Source organism: Periophthalmus magnuspinnatus, chromosome 3, assembly GCF_009829125.3.
Source record: "Periophthalmus magnuspinnatus isolate fPerMag1 chromosome 3, fPerMag1.2.pri, whole genome shotgun sequence".
Lineage (NCBI taxonomy): Eukaryota > Metazoa > Chordata > Actinopteri > Gobiiformes > Gobiidae > Periophthalmus > Periophthalmus magnuspinnatus.
In genome coordinates this window covers 26,985,070-26,996,510 of record NC_047128.1, presented here as the reverse complement: position 1 = coordinate 26,996,510, position 11,441 = coordinate 26,985,070, and positions in this window count along the sequence as shown.

Sequence of the window (11,441 nt, the reverse complement as noted above, 5' to 3'; positions counted from 1 at the left end):
TGTGGCTTCAGTCAAGTTGATGGTTAGATGTTTGCAGTTTGTTTCAGATGTTAAACAGGAATCAGTTACTCATGCATATTTTACAAAGCAACTCGAAAACTGCAACTATTAGACAAGACATCTTCTGTTAGCTATTTTGATACGTTTTTTATTATTCGACTGGTGAGGTAATTGTTGTTCATTGTTTTCCTATTCGACTAATTTGAACCTGTCAGAGATTATTTCTCAAGTCATCCAGAAAGAACACGCAAAAGAACAAGGGGCAGACACATAGTTATAACTGTGGAAAAACGTAACAAAGTAAAAGTATTAAAGTTTTGTGTTTAAGTAAAGTACAGATACTTAATGTGTACTTCAGTCAAGTTTAAAGTAGATGCTTTTTACTGTTACTTTACTACATTTGAGAGAAGGTATTTGTACTTTCTACTCCACTGCATTTTTTTAACAGAACTGAAGATTAAAAGTACTTTTTATTATTGTTTGAAATCTGCTGAAAAGGATCAGGGGTTTGTAGTTTGAGCAAACAATATATACAACTAAAAATATATAAGAAAATCCAATATATTTACATGCACATACACATTTGAAATTTTATTAGATCTCAAAATCTGCGCAAAGTACTTTTACTTTTTACTTACTTTACGTACATTTAAATAGGTACTTTACTTAATAGACTGCTTGATAGATACTTCTGTGATACTTTTACTTGAGTAGTTTTTTGTTGTATGTTTGTTTTTGTATTTTTACTGTATTAACAAAACTGAGTACTTCATCCACCACTGTTATAAATAGTATATATTTATGGTAAGTATACTAAAAATGTAGGCCTATGTATTCAGTAACATTTTATTATATTATTATTTTACTAAACTTGTAATAGCCTAACTTTGAATAAAAGCATGAAAATAGTTTATTAAGAATGGTTTGGTTTTAGTAACTGTACCCAAAGTCTGAATCATTCTTAATAAACTATTTGTTAATTATGAATGAAGTTTTATTCATTTTTTTTTTAAGGCTAATTAAAGTGTAGCGATAAAGTGGTACCACAGATGACTGACAGTGATGTTTGCAGTTTGCTTGATACTGGTGGGGTTTCTCATCATTACCATTTTAAACAGCCTTTTTTATGCACCTTATGTTCATTTGGGGAAGCAATAAGGCACGACACTTTACACCTTCACTCTCTGGTGTTTGATTAAGAACAGCTTCCATCGTGGTATATTTTAACAGCGCTAAAAACTAAAAAAAAAAGATCAAATTCCCTCATATTTCAAAAAATCTGCATGTGCTGAGTCTATGTCACGTTTGCAACACCCGATTTCCAGCGCGAGCTCCACTTATCACCTTATATTGACACCTTGCAGAATACAGAAATATTGAACCAAAGTCCAACAACCAAACTTATTAGCTATGCCTGCAAAACAATTTCACATTAACTAGCTGGCATGATTTTACCAACCCAGACCAACCCATTAAGAAAACTGCTACACTAGGTATTCTAACTTGTACTCCACGGGGGGACGCACAAATGAAAGCACCTACAACAGCACAATTAGCAGCCACTGTTCACCGTAAATCAGAAAATCTGCACAGAGCATCTTTAAACTCCAGTGTAATTTACCACCAATCTCTGGAGATTAGCCACCGCTTTGATCCTCATCTTAATTTTTCCATTTACTCTGAGGATGGTTGTGCTCACTCAGCATCTCATTTGCATTTACCTCCAATTTTATTCACACCTTCTTTACCCCGAATGGTGCAAGAGGATCACCAAATCATGGAAAAAAATATCTGTAGCCCAATCCAATGCTAAGCGAGGGGGTTGAAAATGCATTGCTGGCACTTTTTCTAGTGTTATCTTGTGCTTTGCAAATTAAAATCTCAGTAATGCAACACAGATTCTCCTCCATTTACAAACTAATTTCACGTATTGGCAAGGGGTCTATTTGTTATGATATTCCGTTTCACTTGCAAATTTAGCATAGAATATAGTACCACAATCATTAAACTTTTGCGGTTGCTTGTTTCCAGGAAGATCTTATTATTTAGCTTGAAATATTCCACAGTACAACATTAAAAACATCCTTCTCCATGGAAAGAAGCATAGAATAAGGTAGTTTTTTGTCAGTTGGCTAATAAAAACACCTGCAATTTAATAATAATGGCACACTGTGGACCATGCTAAAGCAATAACATCTCCATGGCGACAAGCAGCTGATTTACCATCCATCAAAATAGTTACACAGTGCAGCTTTTATGTGAAAATGTATAATGGAGTTAATCGCGTGTTTATTTTGTCAACCTCCAACTGATTTTGATTGCACTCCCTTAAAAGTTAACAAGTAGCCAAGCAGCGCAAATGAAAAAAAAGTTCAATAATCTTGACACGAACACAGATTTATACACAGCTCGATACCATATATTATCCCCACTGATGTTTATTGACTGAGGCCGGAGCAGGTGATTGGTGGAGCTGCTGCTTTATCCAGACTGTGACCTAACTGCAAGTAAGTAAGCGCAGCAACATTTTCAAACATACATAAATAACGTTTGAGCAAATTGAATATGATGTCTATAAGTTCCAATCTATCTACTTAAATTACAGCTTTTGCGATGGCGTAGAAAACAAGTGGGTCGCTTGAGGTCACACTAACAACCTTCACTAATGTAAGCTAAAGGCTATAAGCTAATTATTAACCAAAGGAGGAAGTGTGGATTTGTTTTGGGAGGGCGTGAAGGAAAAACATGCTGCTTGCTACTACTACTACAACTACTACTACTACTTTGAAATTGGGATTATGTACTGCAGTGATATCCTACAATGGCCTTTTTCATCAACTTTAAGAATATAAAACAGGTGGTCTATTATAATGAAAACAAAATGCATGATTCCAACTCTCTGTTTAGAAAAGATTACACAAGTCAAATGCCTTTTTTCTTCCATTGTCATCGCTAAACTAATTTTGACAGCCACTTATAGACGCTGGACCTGGCACTGCTGTCGACGCCCACCGAATCCACAGTCACTGAGGTCGTGGCTGGAGGGGGAGTCAACGTTCAGAATTTCTCCTTAATCCAACCACCCCAACTTTCTTTCAGAGGAGTCATAAAAGACATACGACACTACCGGACTGTATTATAACCGTTTTCAGGCATGGTGTGGTCATTTGTCGTGTGATTAGCGCTGAAAACCCGAGCTAAAGGAGGAATAAAAGCCTGGTGAATGACCTGGATGTCGCTGGGAGGGGAGGCACAGAGAGAGAGGGGAGAGGGGGGAGCCCAACCCCACTCCTGAGTGAGCATGCTCGCCAGGACCCAGACAATGGACCCCGTCGGCCCTGATGCGGCTTGACAAGTGAATGACATGCTGAATGGTCGCCATGGTTACAAATGTGTGCAATTTTATGCATGCATATTCTGTTTTGATTCGACCCCCCCTCTGTCTTCTCTTGCTACGTTTTTCATGGATGAGGAGATTTGACTAATGGTGCGGTGACTCCAAAACATCGCACTGTTCTCCCCGTTCTCCACTTTTTCTTATTGTCCGCAGGTTTTTACATTGTAGCGCAGCTTAATATTAACGGTTAACGTATTAGCGTAGCACAGGGGGTTCTTGAATAGACAGTACTGCACAGATAGAGCCAAGGGGGTTTCCAGTGCTAATGATCTCTTAGCAAATTCCCCAACCACACTTTGGTAGACCTCACCACGTGGAGGATTTCTGTGGATTTTCAGCAGCTGGGGTAGATTCTGCACTATAAACAACATGCAGACATATATATTCCATTTGGAGTCGTAGTGGGTCCCGGGTAAGCACATGCGACAGGGCAGGTGTGCAGTTTTTCAGGCCAACACATGTTAACGTACTGTATTTTTCATGATGCATCTGCAGGGTCATGAATCTGATTTGAACAATGTATTCAGTGCAAAGCAAACACAGCTGTGAGTTCTGGATAAGGCTGGCATGAAATTTATTGCTACAGCCCATCAGAAAATTCTACCCTATGAGTTTTAAAACTTAACTACGAGGCTTGTCATAATCATTGTTCAGTACAGTATTTTAGAAGTTAATTCCGAAATAAAAACGGCAAGCAAATGTTCTTTGATTGTATTGACTTTTTCCAGTTCAGTGAAGCAGAGGAAGGATTTTTGACCTTTATGATCCAGAAAAAACATCTCTAAACCTAAGACATGCTGTTTACAAACTCTAAAATGATGGTTTCAATCTACAAATGTTGAAAGCTAAGTGTAAGAACAGTAGAAGAAACAAACATGCAGTCAGAAATCAAAATAAATAACAAATTCATTTCAAATATACCTTAAATCTATCCATTTAACTAGATAAAAATAAATAAAACATTTAAAATAATATAAAAATACCCCAAAATAAATAAATAAATAAAATAAAATAAATAATAAATTAATAAAACATAAAACAATAAAAAATAAATAAATAAAGACACAAAATTGACTAAAAATAATAAGAATAAAATACAACACTGTATAAGTAGGGTAAACGCTTATGCACCAAAAAAAAAAAAAAAAAAGAAAAAAAAAGCAGTTAATGTGCAGGAACTATGAAATAGGAATGAAGAATAGAGAGAGACTTTTATGCAATTGTGAGATATAAACCTTGGCTTATGTGCTACTACCAAACCTATAGGCCATAGTACAGCAACATTCTTAAAACAAAAAAAAGTTATAACTGATGTTCTTTAGGCAGATGTTTTAGCTTACTCTTATCGACTCTTTCAAATGGCTGCTAAAAACTCCCAGTGTCAATGTTGTTAATATGTAATTTATTCCTAAGCCTGTTATCAGCATTGAGATAAGATATTTTAATGCTTGGATATTTTTAGCCTGTGAGCTTGGTTTGTTTCCAGTCTGATTTCAGCTGTTAAATGAAAATGTCATTCTGGATGCTTCCTTACAATCAACTGTGCACAGACTGGAGGAAAGCCCCACAACACTGTACCCAGCTCCACTTGGGGTGATGAGAGTGGAATCATCCCTATCTGCAAACCTAACACGCATCAAGACAAGCAACACAATAAAAAATGTGCAAAGGAGTCACACAATGAAACTGACATATCAAACATTTTCCCCCAAGCACCAATTTATCATTCTCACTCCTGTAAAATAGAAGGCAATCTTCCAAGCCGTGATTACACTTCTCCAGAAAATTGTGTTTCATGTACGGCCACGGACAGGAGGAATATCTAAAGTGCCAATCACACAGTGTATACACTCCAAACCCAGCAATGCAAAAGGATACATGACAGTGCAGCCCCTATCTGCAGTGCTGAGAACATGTGTGTCTATACAGCAGCAGCACTGGCCCAGGAGAGAGGCATTATACTGATGCTGTGCACACAGCCACCGCGCTTTTCAGATGACTTCCTGATAAGGCTATACAACACTGTGACCACTAGAACATGATTTTGTTATCTACTCAGCTATTACTTATTACCAAAGAACCATATTGTAAAAACTGTGAAAAGGTAATGATATTTTCCTCACAATGCCACAATGCTATCGCTTCTATTTATGTTACCCACCAATCAGGCTCTGTTATAAGCTTATTCATTACACATGTGTCTTGTGTTTATATAGACTGAGAGAGAGATAAGGCGGGTGAGCAAGGGGTAGCCGGGGGGAGGGGTATAGGAGCAGAAGGAGGAGAGAACACACCACTGAATGTCCCAAGCCATTAGAACAAGGGATATTTCTGCTTGACTGAGCAATTCATTCTCGACATGTCACATTGAATTTCTTCCATTATAAAACACTGCTGCCTTCTCCACTCCAAAGGCAGATTGCCTGCACCTATTTCACCCAGTGAAATATTGCTTCTCCCCTCAAACAATCTTTTTCATCCCAAAGTTGTGAAAAAATCTTTCAAACAGTGATTAGTCTGTGTTCACAGAGCGATACTGAAGCATTGTGTGCAGGATCACAGTTTGTTTTATATACAATATTGTGCAAAAGTTTGGGGAGTGTATTTATTTTCATTTGAAGATAATTTAACTTTTCACTTTTGGCTGATTTGTTGCTGACTTTGTTGTTGATTAAAATAAGAGAATTTTAGGTACAATGAACTGAAAATACTTTTCCAACAAAAGAACCAAAGCTTCAAGATAAACACACTATAAATGGCACCTTTGACTACAGTGAGACATTGCAAAGTGACAGTAATATATGTAATAATAAACAACAAGTAGCAGTATATTTATTCTACTGAATCCAAACTGGGGCACAGTATGGGAACGTTTGCATTGCGTATGGAGCTGAGACTCTAATGCCTTTTTCAAACATTGCAACCTACGAAAAAACAACGGTTGGACTAAGAATGCATCAGAGCTTCCTTATAAAACAGATGTAACAAACAATAAACAACCCTTAGTTTCCATGGCCATTAGCAGGGATGGAGAAGGACATTTATATTGGTACCAGACTCTGTACTCAGGTATTCTAAATCCATGAGTTTCGGGGGGGTGGTGTATTGAGATTAGACCAATGCTTTGGTGGAGATGCAAATTGCGTGTGATTACCTTTCTTGGCGCGTTCTTCTGAATCTTTCAGGGACACGACTTTTGCTTGGTGCTGCATAGTGAAGTTCAACAGGCCCATATATTGCCTCTGCCATCAATCGCCATGGCCCTACACATTCAGTGATGCCTGCCTGCTCTGCTGTGGTCATTCTTTCTTTGATATTAGCCATCACTGAGACTACAGGGATCTATCTGTTACTGTCACTCTTATATGGATTTGGTGCTGAATGGGGACTTTTACTCTAAATGTGCAGGGCTGACATGATGTAAAGAGGTGGACAGAGGCGTTTCACTGGTCCATTTGTATGATCTCTCATCTCTCCAGGCTGCACCCAACGCTATACTTCAGCTTCACTTCTCCACCGCGCCGATCCAGGAAGCCTGACTTTGCGCTCCCCACCGCTGACAGTTCTGGCAGTACAACCAACAGAGATTGATGTTGGCTGGATAGAAAACAGAGGAAGAATGGCAATTATGTCAGGCTAGGAGAAACATGTGTCTGTGCAGTGCAATACAAAAGGTCTGGGCTGTATTGTTATCGTTCTCAATAACCCAAGGTGTGTTTGGGAGTAAATGGATTGCCTAGAGAGAACAGTTCATTCTTCTGTCTCTCACTCCTCGTCAGATCCAGTCTGTTTCTGTCTTGTCTTCTCTGGGCAGGGAACCCATTTGAGATCAAACATGTGGAAGATGTCAAGAGCTCCAAACCAAATCTTTCCATCACTATGTGAATTGTAAACGATTTGTAATTCAATGGACATAAAAAAAAAAAAAAAATCATAATCATGACGAATACTGTTGTAGTGTCCTTGGGCAAGACACCTCGCCTCCTTTGTCTGTGTACACTGGTGTATGAATGTGTGTATGAATGGGTGAGTGGTTTGTTGATGTAAAGCCCTTTGAGTGCCTTGAATGTGGCAAAGGGCTATACAAAAATGAGACCATTTACCATTTAACATAATATTTAAATGTCTTGTATTATTATTTCATGTTGGATTGGTAGATCTATTTTTGTTGCAAATAAATAGCTGTGGAAATGTTTTGTTTTTGTTTTTTGTTTTGCATTTCCACAGTTTTAGCTTATAGAAACTTCTCACTGATTATCTCAAGAAACCTTTTACCATTCTTGGATGAGTGAATGATTACTGACATGTGCCAAAAGTCATAAATGTGCAATGTTTGCCTTGCTCAGGGACACAATGGTAATATATGCTAAAGCAAGTTTTGAACCAATAGCCCAATGAGGTCTGGTCTTCTGATAATTTATTTTGATAGATACTTTTCTCAGACCAAGATTGAGTTTGCTTTCATACCTGACAGTTTCATCTGCTCACTGGCGGTCTTCCTCAGAGTGGTCACATGATGTCAGCGGATTGAAAGGTTTTGGTGCAGCGCCATCTGCAGTCCGACTTCTTCAGGACAGTTATCAGGTGTGTTAAAGTAAACAGGTCCCTTTGTCCCAGTTTAAAGTCTTGCAGATGCCTTTGTCATTCCTGCCTCCACCAGTAGAAAGACAGCACCAAAATCAGTTGATCGGACACATCACAACCACATCACACGATCACTCTGAGGAAGGCTAGTCAGCAGTCGAAACTATTAGGTATGAAAACAACTTAAACCTTGGTGTAACCCCTGCCACCTAGGGTTACCTTTACCTGATCAGTGCTCCTCCCTGATTTGCTCAGCCCTAATTGGTTGAACAAAAAATAACCAGTGTTTTGTCTTTCATGTGCAAGCTTCCTGAGCAGCTTGGTTCTTTTGCGTACAGTCTCAATGCGTTGATCGCCATAAACGTTAGCTAAACCAACTAAAAATATAATAGTGGTTACAATGGTCTGAAAAAAAGAATCTATCAAAATAATATTTGAACCAGCTTCACTAAGGTTGATGGGCAAAAACTCAACCCACTGTACCACTGTTACCACACAGAACATCTAAAACGTATGATCTATTTGTTTCCCGAGACACTGCCAAGCAAATGTCCAATAGCTCCTGACAGGCAGCCCCAGTCCATTGATTACTGTCAGCACACAAAAGCAGTGCTAACAGTTTAATCCTTAGTTTTGGTAAAGCCGGTTTTAATCATTTTGAATCAACTTCTGTAAGCCTTGCTTATAGCTTTTCATGTAAATATAGATGTTTAGGACTTGCATTATACCCAAAAGAAGCATAACCTTGTGATCATGTACTGGAATAGAGTTGGTAAAATGACAGGCTTGGACGGAGACAGTGGAGGGGTCATGGCACGGGGCCAACCTGCTCTTCTGTTGTGCCTCTGTGTAATGGGCCTGCCCTCCTGAGCTCATTCACACAGCTTAATACACTGCTCCACTGCTCAGGCTGACCCAAAACGCTGCATTTGTCTTCCAGTAATTACAGCGTGCAAATCAATTACAATTATCCTGACCACATTACTATGGTCTACAATAAGCAATTTGTTTTGATTAGTTACCCGGCCGACTGTATTTATTTAACCCACAATTTGTGCTAGACGTTTGGACGTGTGTATGTGTTGGCTTATGTTGGATTGTGGAGTTAACAGAATTCAGACATGATTACTGAGATGATGCCACAGTGTCTATCTCTATTTTATTATTTTCTATGGATGGATATTTTTGTAATGGGTGTGATTTTGCATTAATGTACAATTTGGAGATACGATGCACTGGTAATAGTAATTTTGCATAACTTTAATGCTTGATTTGTTTATGTGGAAGTTTAAGTCTTATGTTGCAAGGATTAGTGATGTAATGAGTCAGCTCTTTTGAACGATTCCTTAATGTGAACGTCTGGAACCGGATCTCATTATTGTTGTTGTAGTAGTGCAGCATTTTATTTGGATTTTCACACTTCCAAAGGGTAAACACACTCCCACTCTCAGTTTGACACATCTTAGTCTTGGTTATTTTTTCTTGTGATTAGGTTGCTGATAAAATGTGTTCTGTCATATAAATAAATAGTAAAAGAGACAGTTTTTTGAATGGCTCTTTGAAGAGAATAGATGCAAAAGATTTGGATACAACAAAGGAGCTGAAAGTCCCATCACTAGTAGGACTATGGACTCAAAATATGTTAACAAAGATCTTCCCCTCAGTGACTTATGGCCAATATGAAGGCTAAATAAGAAATTGTATTCACAGTACCAAGTAGAATGTCTTTTGTATTATTTGCAGACACCATCATTCTTGTACAATAATGCATTTTAAATACTGAATATGCTATTGTACTGACTGGTGTTACTGGTGTAATTTTTTGTAGGTGTGTGGCCACTTTTTACCTTCATAATTTACACATTATGACAATTACTACTGCCTAATAAGTGTACGGTCTGCATCTAACTATAAAGCATTTTCTTATCAGAGAATCAGAAAGAGTGCAGTCAGCATGCTAGTCAGCATTACCGTGGTGGCAAAACTCAACTCTGGTCTCTGGAAGTTGTGAAAAGCACTTATAAATTCATCATGGTGAATAATTAGGATGCTCGGAATACAGCAGTGAAATATTCAGTTAATTTCGATTTCATTTATATAACATGTTTAAAAAAAAGTTTCAGCAAAAAACAAATACACAGATAATATGATACAGAGGCAAAGAACAATAAAACACCAATATATCCTGTATAGCTAGTATTAAATGCCAGGGAGAAGAGGTAGAATAGGAGGAGGAATAACTTTGGAACACTACAAACTACTTCTGTTGATATCATAACCCTATCTCCAAAGCTCTTAATTAATACAGGCTAAATAATTTTAACAAACAATTTTTCATTTTTTTAAGGCTTATTAAGGTGTAGTTATTATAAAGTGCAATTGTTTTATAAGGTATATTCTGAATGTATGTAATGTGTGCCATGTCGTTGATTTGATGCTCCTATTCCTGTTATATCTGCCCATGTAGAAGCGAGATATAGTGAAAAATGACTGCATGGTGAATTTGGATTGAAATTAACTGCTCGCTACAAATCAAAGACGTGTCACTCAAGCTTGGACAGCTTCTAGTTAATTTACGAGCACGAGATGGGGCTTTCTCATCTATATCAGCAAATAGGACATTTACATTCAGCCCGCTATGAGGTTACATTTTGTTTTACACCTGTGTTGACATTTAATTCACGAGACAACGGCCAAGAGGGCAATGCTATTCTCCAAGCCATTTTAATGTATTTCGACCATCGTAAAAATGACTCACGATTTGATTGTGATAATGGAAAAGTGGACTGGAAAAGTGGATTTGGAATTGGTTTGCACATAATATCTTTTGCCATAAAAATGAGATTTGCAGCCATAGGGGAAAACAAATCAAGATCCTTTCTTCAGTTATTGGACCATGGAAGAGAGAATGCAGTTATTTTAATGTAGCCGGAAAAGAATGCCTGCTTTTATGGCTCACTTTGCACTCTATTTTGCAGCTCAAAGCACCAGGCTATAGTCAACACTGATACACGGCTATTTAAAACTCAAACTAAATTATAAGAGTTTTTATGATTCACATAAACAGTGAAATTGCTCTAGGGACAACAGTAACACAAATGTATCTTGTCGTATATAAAAATGCAGTGAAGGTATAGCCCCTAAGGTCCAAGTCCATAGTCCTGTTCTTTGATGCAATGGTCAATATGTAGATTAGATTTGTGTCTCAAGGCAAACAGGCCTGGGGGGGGGCACTGTTCCAGGAGCAGGGGGACATAAATATTCATGAAGATTCCTCCCAAGCCATGATATGAACATAAGAATATGGCCCATGACAAGCATTAGACAGTGGTCACATTGAATCAGATGGAATAACATGTTTGATGCATTGGGGCTGTTACTGTGATTATAGGACGTACAAGGAAAAATGGGACCAAATGTAAACCATCTGCCCATCGCTGACTCATGCTGTTGGTCAAAA